The 8,612-nt window shown below is 41.3% G+C and overlaps 1 protein-coding gene and 1 long non-coding RNA gene across 4 annotated transcripts in view; one reads left to right on the top strand and one right to left on the bottom strand.

The window, feature by feature from the left end:
• Positions 1-7,749, top strand: part of LOC113618841 (uncharacterized) — a 9,633-nt gene extending 1,884 nt beyond the window's left edge. Inside the window, exon 2 of the long non-coding RNA XR_003432142.1 lies at positions 7,476-7,749. This is a non-coding gene — a long non-coding RNA (uncharacterized LOC113618841). The remainder of the gene's footprint in view (positions 1-7,475) is intronic.
• RBM47 (RNA binding motif protein 47) overlaps positions 1-8,612 on the bottom strand; it is a 165,588-nt gene that overhangs the window by 14,942 nt on the left and 142,034 nt on the right. The window lies entirely within an intron of this gene.

Here is an 8,612-nt window from a genome sequence, read left to right as displayed (position 1 = left end):
AGAAAGGGGGGGGGGGGGAGATGATATTTGCAAATGAAGCAACTGACAAAGGATTAATCTCCAAAATTTACAAGCAGCTCATGCAGCTCAATATTTAAAAAAACAAACAACCCAATCCAAAAATGGGCAGAAGACCTAAATAGACATTTCTCCAAAGAGGATATACAGATTGCCAACAAACACATGAAAGGATGCTCAACATCACTAATCATTAGAGAAATGCAAATCAAAACTACAATGAGGTATAACCTCACACCAGTCAGAATGACCATCATCAAAAAATCTACAAACAACAAATGCTGGAGAGGGTGTGGAGAAAAGGGAACCCTCTTGCACTGTTGGTGGGAATGTAAATTGATACAGTCACTATGGAGAACAGTATGGACATTCCTTAAAAAACTAAAAATAGAACTACCATATGACCCAGCAATCCCACTCCTGGGCATATACCCAGAGAAAACCATAATTCAAAAAGACACATGCACCCCAATGTTCACTGCAGCACTATTTGCAATAACCAGGACATGGAGGCAACCTAAGCATCCATCGACAGGTGAATGGATAAAGAAGATGTAGCACATATATACAATGGAATATTAGTCATAAAAAGAAACGAAATTGAGTTATTTGTAGTGAGGTGGATGGACCTAGCAACTGTCATACAGAGTAAAGTAAGTCAGAAAGAGAAAAATAAATACCATATGCCAACAGATATATATGGAATCTAAAAAAAAAAAAAAAAAAAAAAGGTTCTGAAGAACCTAGGTGCAGGCAGGAATAAAGACAGAGACGTAGAGAATGGACTTGAGGACATGGTGAGGGGGAAGGGTAAGCTGGGACGAAGTGAGAGAGTGGCATGGACTTATATATACTACCAAACGTAAAATAGATAGCTAGTGGGAAGCAGCCGCATAGCACAGGGAGATCAGCTAGGTGCTTTGTGACCACCTAGAGGGGTGGGATAGGGAGGGTGGGAGGGAGACGCAAGAGGGAGGAGATATGGGGATACATGTAAAGCAATTATACTCCAATAAAGATGTTAAAAAAAATTTCCTACTGGGAATTCTACATAAGGATATTAAGGGAAATTTCAAGGATAATTAAGGTAAGTTTGATCATTTAAAGAAAACAAAACAAAAGAAAATATAGGGACACAACAGAAGATATTTGCCCATTGGCCAACCAATACTTCTTTGGTTCATTTGCTGTAACATCAAGGGGCAGTACAGTTTAGCAGTGGTCCCCAACCTTTTTGGCGACAGCGACCAAGTTCGTGGAAGACAATTTTTCCACGGATGGGGTGGGGGTGGGGGATGGTTCCTGGATGATTCAAGCGCATTACATTTATGGTACACTTTATTTCTATTATTATTACATTGTGATATATAATGAAATAATTATACAACTCACCATAATGCTGATAGGAGGAGGAGCTCAGGTGGTAATGTGAACTATGGGGGGCAGCTGTAAATACAGATGAAGCTTCGCTCGCCCACCGGCCGCTCACCTCCTGCTGTGCGGCCAGGTTCCTAACAGGCCAGGGACCGGTACCTCAGAGGCTGGGGACCCCTGCAGTTTAGTGGGTCAGTGACTGGCCACTGGAGCCAGAATGCGTGGTTGTGTGTGAATCCTAGCTCTAACACTTCCTAGTTGTATGACCTGGAGCAAGGATATTCAGCTACCCCATGCCTCAGTTTCCCTATCTATAAAATGGGAATGATGACAGTAGTATTAACTTTGTTGAGTTTAGAGAAGTGAGTTAATACATACAAAGCACTTTGAACTATGCCTGGAACATTGTAAATGCTCAAGAAATGTCAGTTATTATTCTTCATCCAAACTTCTGGGTAAAACTTCAGACCAATTCTTTCAGTTTTAGAGTAATTTTGACACTTTCTCAGTTCTTTAAAAACATCTGTTTGATACGGCTTCTATTCTTATTTTTAATTTGCTTTGCTCTTCAACTGCTTGAAGGCTGGTTTGGCAACATATCCAGTTATCATGAAGCCTTTTTTCTGGTATAAATTTGAAAATATACATCAGTTCCTGTAGTTTCAAGTTGAAGCAGAAATTTCAATATCAAATTTGAACATGAAGATCTTTCCCTCCTTCCAAAAGGAAGATAAGGATATATTCTTAAGAAGATTATCTGTACAAACACATATGCATTTATAATCTGTGACCTGGGAAGCAAATGCCAGGTACATATATAAACATATATGAGGGAATTCAAGATCTTACATAGTTGTCCTACATAAAACAGTGACTAAAGTCCAAAGGAATAGTCCTTATCGCTCTCCTGAGAGATGTGGAGTTGACTTTTTATTTCCCTAAAATTGTACTTTGAAACTACCATTTAACACAAAAAAAGTTGTATAACAGTCAGGCTAGAGGAGTCATTCCCAATTCCAGCCCCATTAATTTCACCAAAAATTCTGCTGCTTTCAGTAACATATCATCTCTTTTAAAATAGTTATAGCTTATTTTCCTATATCTGCGAGCCAAGAAAAGCCTTTTTTTCCTGAGCTTTCATCATCTGGAATAAGTGAATCATGTTACTGGCCCCCTTTCCCTTTTTTCTTTGGCCACTAACAAGTTGAGGATTGACTTTGTCACTTTAGTTTTGTAATTGTATAGGACATCACAACACACTCTCAGGTTCATCTAATCGTGGCTATTGGTTCATTTTTTTTAGTCTTCTATATCCCCAGTGCCATGAATTTAGCTATGTATATTATTCATCTTACTGTTTTCATGTCCTTGGAAGCCATCTCACATAATTTTGGCATTAGGAGAGGAATAAATGCACATATATGTGAATATATATATATATATAAAATTTGCATGAGATATAAATTAATGTAGTGTTTAAATGAACTATTTTTTACACTAACTACAAACACTAGCATAAAAACAACTGAGAACCACAATGAGATACCACTTTGCATCCACTAGCATGCCTATTATAACCAACCAAACATAGAAACTAACAAAAAACCAAAATAAGTGTTGGCAAGAATGTAGAAAAATTGTAACCCTTGTGCATTGCTGGTGGGAATGTAAAATGGTGCAGCTGCTATGGAAAACTGTATTGTAGTTCCTCAAAAAGGTAACAATTATCATACGATCCACCAATTCCACTACTGGGTATATAACCAAAAGAACTGAAAACTGGGACTCAAACAGATATTTGTACACCAATGATCCTAACAATATTATTCACAGTAGCCAAAAGGTAGAAACAACCCAGAAGTCCATTGACACATGAACGGACAAACAAAATGTGGCATGTATACTCAGTGGAATACTATTCAGCCTTAAAAAGGAAGGAAATTCTCACACATGCTGCAGCATGGATGAACCATGAAGACATCCTAAGTGAAATAAGCCAGACACAAAAGGACAAATATTATATGATTCCACTTAGATGAAGTACCTAAACAGTCAAATTCATAGAGATAGAAAGTAGAATGGTGGTTGCCAGGAGCTGGAGGGAGGGAGAATGGGGAATTAGTGTTTATGGAGTTTCAGTGAAGGATGATGAGAAAGTTCTAGAGATGGCTGGTGGTTATGGCTGCACACCAATGTGAATGTACTTAATGCCACTGAACTGGACACTTAAAAACAGGTAAAACGGTTAACTTTGTTATGTATATTTTAACACACACACATACTAAAAAAAAAAGAGTGAGAAAGCTCAGAGATGGAGAAAGAATAAAAAGATTCCATAAAATTAGGATTTCATTAGAGGCCATTTAAAAATGGTACATTCAGGCTTCCCTGGTGGCGCAGTGGTTGAGAGTCCGCCTGCCAATGCAGGGGACACGGGTTCGTGCCCCGGTCCGGGAAGATCCCACATGCCTTGGAGTGGCTGGGCCCGTGAGCCTGTGCGTCCGGAGCCTGTGCTCCGCGACGGGAGAGGCCACAACAGTAAGAGGCCTGCGTACCACAAAAAAAAAAAAAAGGTACGTTCAATAAAACCTTATGGGCTACGAACTCCATTCTTCTCGTCTTTATAAGATAATATACCACAGTTAAATAAATTACATGGTGTGCTGTTCAATGAGTTTTCAAGGCCAAAGGCATAGATATGTGAAAGATATATGGTTTATTTAACGCCTTAAAAAAGGGGAACTATACGGCATTAGCCGTATGATCCTTCTGTCAGAGATGAAACAGAAAACTTAAGACAATTAGACATGCTTTAGACCAGGGCTTGGTAAACTGTGCCATGGGCCAAATATAGCCTGCCATTTGTTTTTGTAAATAAAATTTTATTGGAACACATACATACTCGTTTTTTTTTTTGAAGATGGTTGCTTTTGCAGTACAGTGGTGGGGCTGACTAGTTCAGACAGAGATTGCATGGCCCATAAAGGCTAAAATGTTTACTCTCGGGCTTCCCTAGTGGTGCAGTGGTTGAGAGTCTGCCCGCCGATGCAGGGGAAACGGGTTCGTGCCCCGGTCCGGGAGGATCCCACATGCCGCGGAATGGCTGGGCCCGCGAGCCGTGGCCGCTGAGCCTGCGCTCCGCAGTGGGAGAGGCCACAACAGTGACAGGCCCACGTACCGCAAAAAAAAAAAAAAAAAAAAAAATGTTTACTCTCTGGTCAGGTACAGTAAAAGTTTGCCAACCTCTGCTCTAGGAGATGTGCAGAGAACATCAATGAGACTAAGTAACAGAGATTCCTATTGCTAAGTATTACAGTCACTTTCCCCTCTGTTTCCTATGCTGAGCAGTGACTTAATTTCAGGATGAAGTTTTAAGTTCTAACATATTTTAAAGAGTCTTCTTGAGCTGCCTTCCCACCCTCATTCTAAGCTGTTTTCCATTTAACTACATGGTCAAATTTGTGAGGCCTAGAAGAAGAGACATCTGGTAAAGATTGTTGGCTCAGCTCCTAACACTTTTATGTGAACAATTTCTTAAGATTTTAAAAGTGACACAAACACAGAAGAGTTTGTGTTCATTTCTTCATTCATTCTGCAAATATTTACTGAGCACCTACTATGTGCCAGATGCCTGTGGACCTCATCCTCACGGAGCTTACCTTGAACCCACATGTGGCTTAGAGTCGGTACCACAGCTGCACTAAGTTAACTCTCACCATTGGGCTGAAATGATCCATGCAAAGCTCTGAGTGCTGAACCTAGCACCAAGTGCTCAAGAAATGTCAGCATAAGAAATCTGAACTTAGAAAAAGAAAAAGATATATGAACTTGAGGTAAGACTCTTACCCCTATGTAGGATTCTTGTGTTTATAGGGAAATAAGCAAGAGGTATTACCCCAGCCAACTTTAAACCAGTCAGAATGAGAAGCCTAGCTTGTGAGTTCTGGTGTAGACTGGCATATCAGAGCCTCCCAGATTCTGTTCACTGCAGTAAGCTGTCTGGCAGTGTGATTCTCCATTAGTGATGTGGCTCAGGCGTCCAAGTGTAAGCCTGTTTCTCACCTAACCCTTGGCTACAGCAGTTTGCAAGAGGCTCTTCAGAAAGAACCTGAAGAGACTTGCTGCATTGGATGCAAATGGTGCAGTCGTTCACAAGGATGCCAGATCCCCTGAGGCAGGACCCTCCCAACACAGAGCCGAGCTCGCACACACTAAAAACGCATTAGTCTTCATTGAAGGCTGCTTGCATTAAACAAACATGGCAGTATATTCAAAACAAATCATTTATTCACAGTTTGGCATGTAAAACAGAGGAGAATATACTTTCAAATCAAGCTATTATTATTCTGAACTATTAGCTAGAATTTTTGTTGTCTTTATTTTAGGTTGAGTTTGAGCTTGTTGGGGTAACGTAACATTTTGGGGTTAACTCAGACTTAAACTAGAAGTCATCAAGGATCTGAATTCCCTTAGTACCAGTTTAGAGTACAGTTCAGTAAGGTTTTAACTTTGAAGTGGACTTTTTTTTTTTTTTTGGCTGCACTGTGGGGCCTGCGGGATCTTAGTTCCCCCACCAGGGATTGAACCCGGGCCCCCGGCAGTGGAAGCGTGGAGTCTTAACCACTGGACCGCCAGGGAATTCCCTGAAGTGGGACATTTTAGAGGGCAAGGGATAACACTGTAAACACTGTACTGGGAAATATTTCCAGTGTTTACCAACCAGTCTTAGGATCAAAAATGAGCATGAGTTTACTCTAGAATTATGCAAACTACCAGTGAGCTTTGGTTCACAGGTGTGTGTTGTGTGTGTGTGTGTTTAATAGGCAATTTGGAATTGGAATTCTTGGAAGAGTTTTATTCGCTGACCAACGGACACACTGCAATTTGAAGTTAATATTCAGTGGTGAGCAGTGTCTTCCAGCACTAGATGGAATTTAATCCAGTAGAAGGTTTTAGAATGTATTTATCCAAGAGGTAATTCTATCTCTGTTTGCAGTTAGAGTTCTATTCTTAATGTCCCCTTATTTATACCATAAAATGTTTGTTTACTAATAGTCACTTCTTAGGCATGACCTCATATACACAATGTGTAGATATAATAAAACATATGCCATTCTGGTTAAGAGCAAAGACTTTGGAGTTGAAGAAATAGGAGTTCAGATCATGAATGTGCCACTTACTCGCCATGTCACATGAGGCTTCATGTCTACATCTCTAAGATAGTGCTAGTAATAGCACCCATTTCAGAGTATTGGTTCCAAGATCAAATGACATTTAGTGCCACACATCAGGGGGAATAGAATCGAAGACCAGCTTCTGCAAAAAGTTTCCAAGATTTGGCCTCACGCTGAGCGGTTATCTTACTGCTCCTCTGTCAAGTTACCACCACCCATTAGAGTAAACAGCAGAGAGCACACTCCCACCACCAAGCCAGCCTCTGGCATGGGGACATTTCTGTTACCTCAGTCTGAACGTGTAAAAGAAGTCCTGCTCAAACTGGAGGCAGAGCACTTGGAATTTACCTGGGGTCCCACACAGTAAGCTGAAGACTGAAGCCTGGTCTCTCTCTTTTTTTTTTTTCTCCTATCTCAGCCGGCAACCTTGTGCTATTTGAAGGCACGATCCTTGGGAGACACAAAAATCCTCCCATTTCTCTTTTATTTAGGGAAAATTCTGGAAGGATAAAGAGGCACTAGAATAATGACATTCTGGGCCATTCCTTCTGTCGGGTCCTGGCTAATCTGAGAAGAGTTAATTGTATTGTCGCTTAAGTTGTATTGATGCCTGTACAGATTTTGTTACGGCAAGGCGCATCATTCAGTGAATGACTGATAAACAGATGAAAGCCAAGAGGCTCACTTTTCCCAGGCATTTCTATCAGCACATCCCTGAAAAGAAGGCATTTGGCTGTGGGTTCCCAAGGACGCTGGCTGTGTACCAGGAGAGGGGTAGCACCACCCACTCCAGAGAGGTGGCGTGGGGGAATTTTCTTTGGGGCTTTGGCAGCACATAAATACCCATTAAGAATCGGCTATCCGGTTCCCTTTAAATAAGCATTACACACGTATACTTTTTCTCAACAGGTTAATGGGATAATGCTGAAAACAATGAACCTGCAAAGTTGGCCACATCTGTCTACTGGATTTTCTCAAACTCTGAACAAGCAGTAGGAGGGACTTCTAGTTTCACCCCTTATCTTGGCTCTTTTGACCTACACCTTTGAGGGATCTGGCTCAGAACAGAAAGGATGACTGCCAGACAGATACCGGAGAGGAGAAGGAGAGCAGCAATGGCTTGTATCATAACAGTAGCTTGAATTTATAGTATAGTGTTTGGCAACTCATAAAATTCTTTCACATACATAATCTAATATATCCTAAAATCCCAGAACTTGAGCTGCAAAGGAACCTTGGGTATCATTTAATCCAAAGTTTCTGAACTTCATTCCCTACTGCCATTTTGGGTGTGATAATTCTTTGTTTTGGGGGGCTGTCCTGTGCACTGTAGGATGTTTCATAGCATCTCTGCCCTCTACCCTCTACATGCCCACACCGCCTCCATGCGTGACAACCAAAAATGTCTCCTGGGGGGCAGAACTGCTCCCTGTTGAGAATTACTGATCGAGTCTATCTTGGAGTTTTAAACAGATTATACACTTACACATGGGAGGTACTAATTAAATAGTAGCACCTCCACACCCAGCATGGCCTTGATGTCTTGATCTGGCTCTTCCTGTCAAGGCTGTCAAGACTGAGAACTGCGCAACATTTTTCAAAGGTCCAAGGTAGTGTTTTTTTGTTACCAAACTACTCATTTAATTTGGTGGAAAACCTATCAATTTTATTTTTCAACGCAAAGAACTACCACCATAAAGCTCTATCACACTGATTCTGTCGTCAAACCGATTTGTTATCCAGCAAACTGACAGGCCTGGGTCACACAAATACCACTTTTGCAGTCAGGCTAAGGATCTGCCAAGCTATAGAAATGCCTCATTAAATTCAGACCCCTCTGCTTCGTGGACATGTGAAAACCGCTGACAATCCGGTTTTTAAGACTTAGACCTTTCTCTGGTGTCACTGCTCGTTTCTAATTATGTAGAAAGCTTCACTGAAGATTCAGAGTTGTGGGCTTCCCTGGTGGCGCAGTGGTTGAGAGTCCACCCACCGACGCAGGGGACGCGGGTTCGTGCCCCGGTCCGGGAAGATCCCACATGCCGT

This window comes from Aethalodelphis obliquidens, unplaced genomic scaffold, assembly GCF_003676395.1.
Source record: "Aethalodelphis obliquidens isolate GAN/ISIS:26980383/991018 unplaced genomic scaffold, ASM367639v1 scaffold6, whole genome shotgun sequence".
Taxonomy (NCBI): domain Eukaryota; kingdom Metazoa; phylum Chordata; class Mammalia; order Artiodactyla; family Delphinidae; genus Aethalodelphis; species Aethalodelphis obliquidens.
This window is presented reverse-complemented; position numbering and strand designations above follow the sequence as displayed.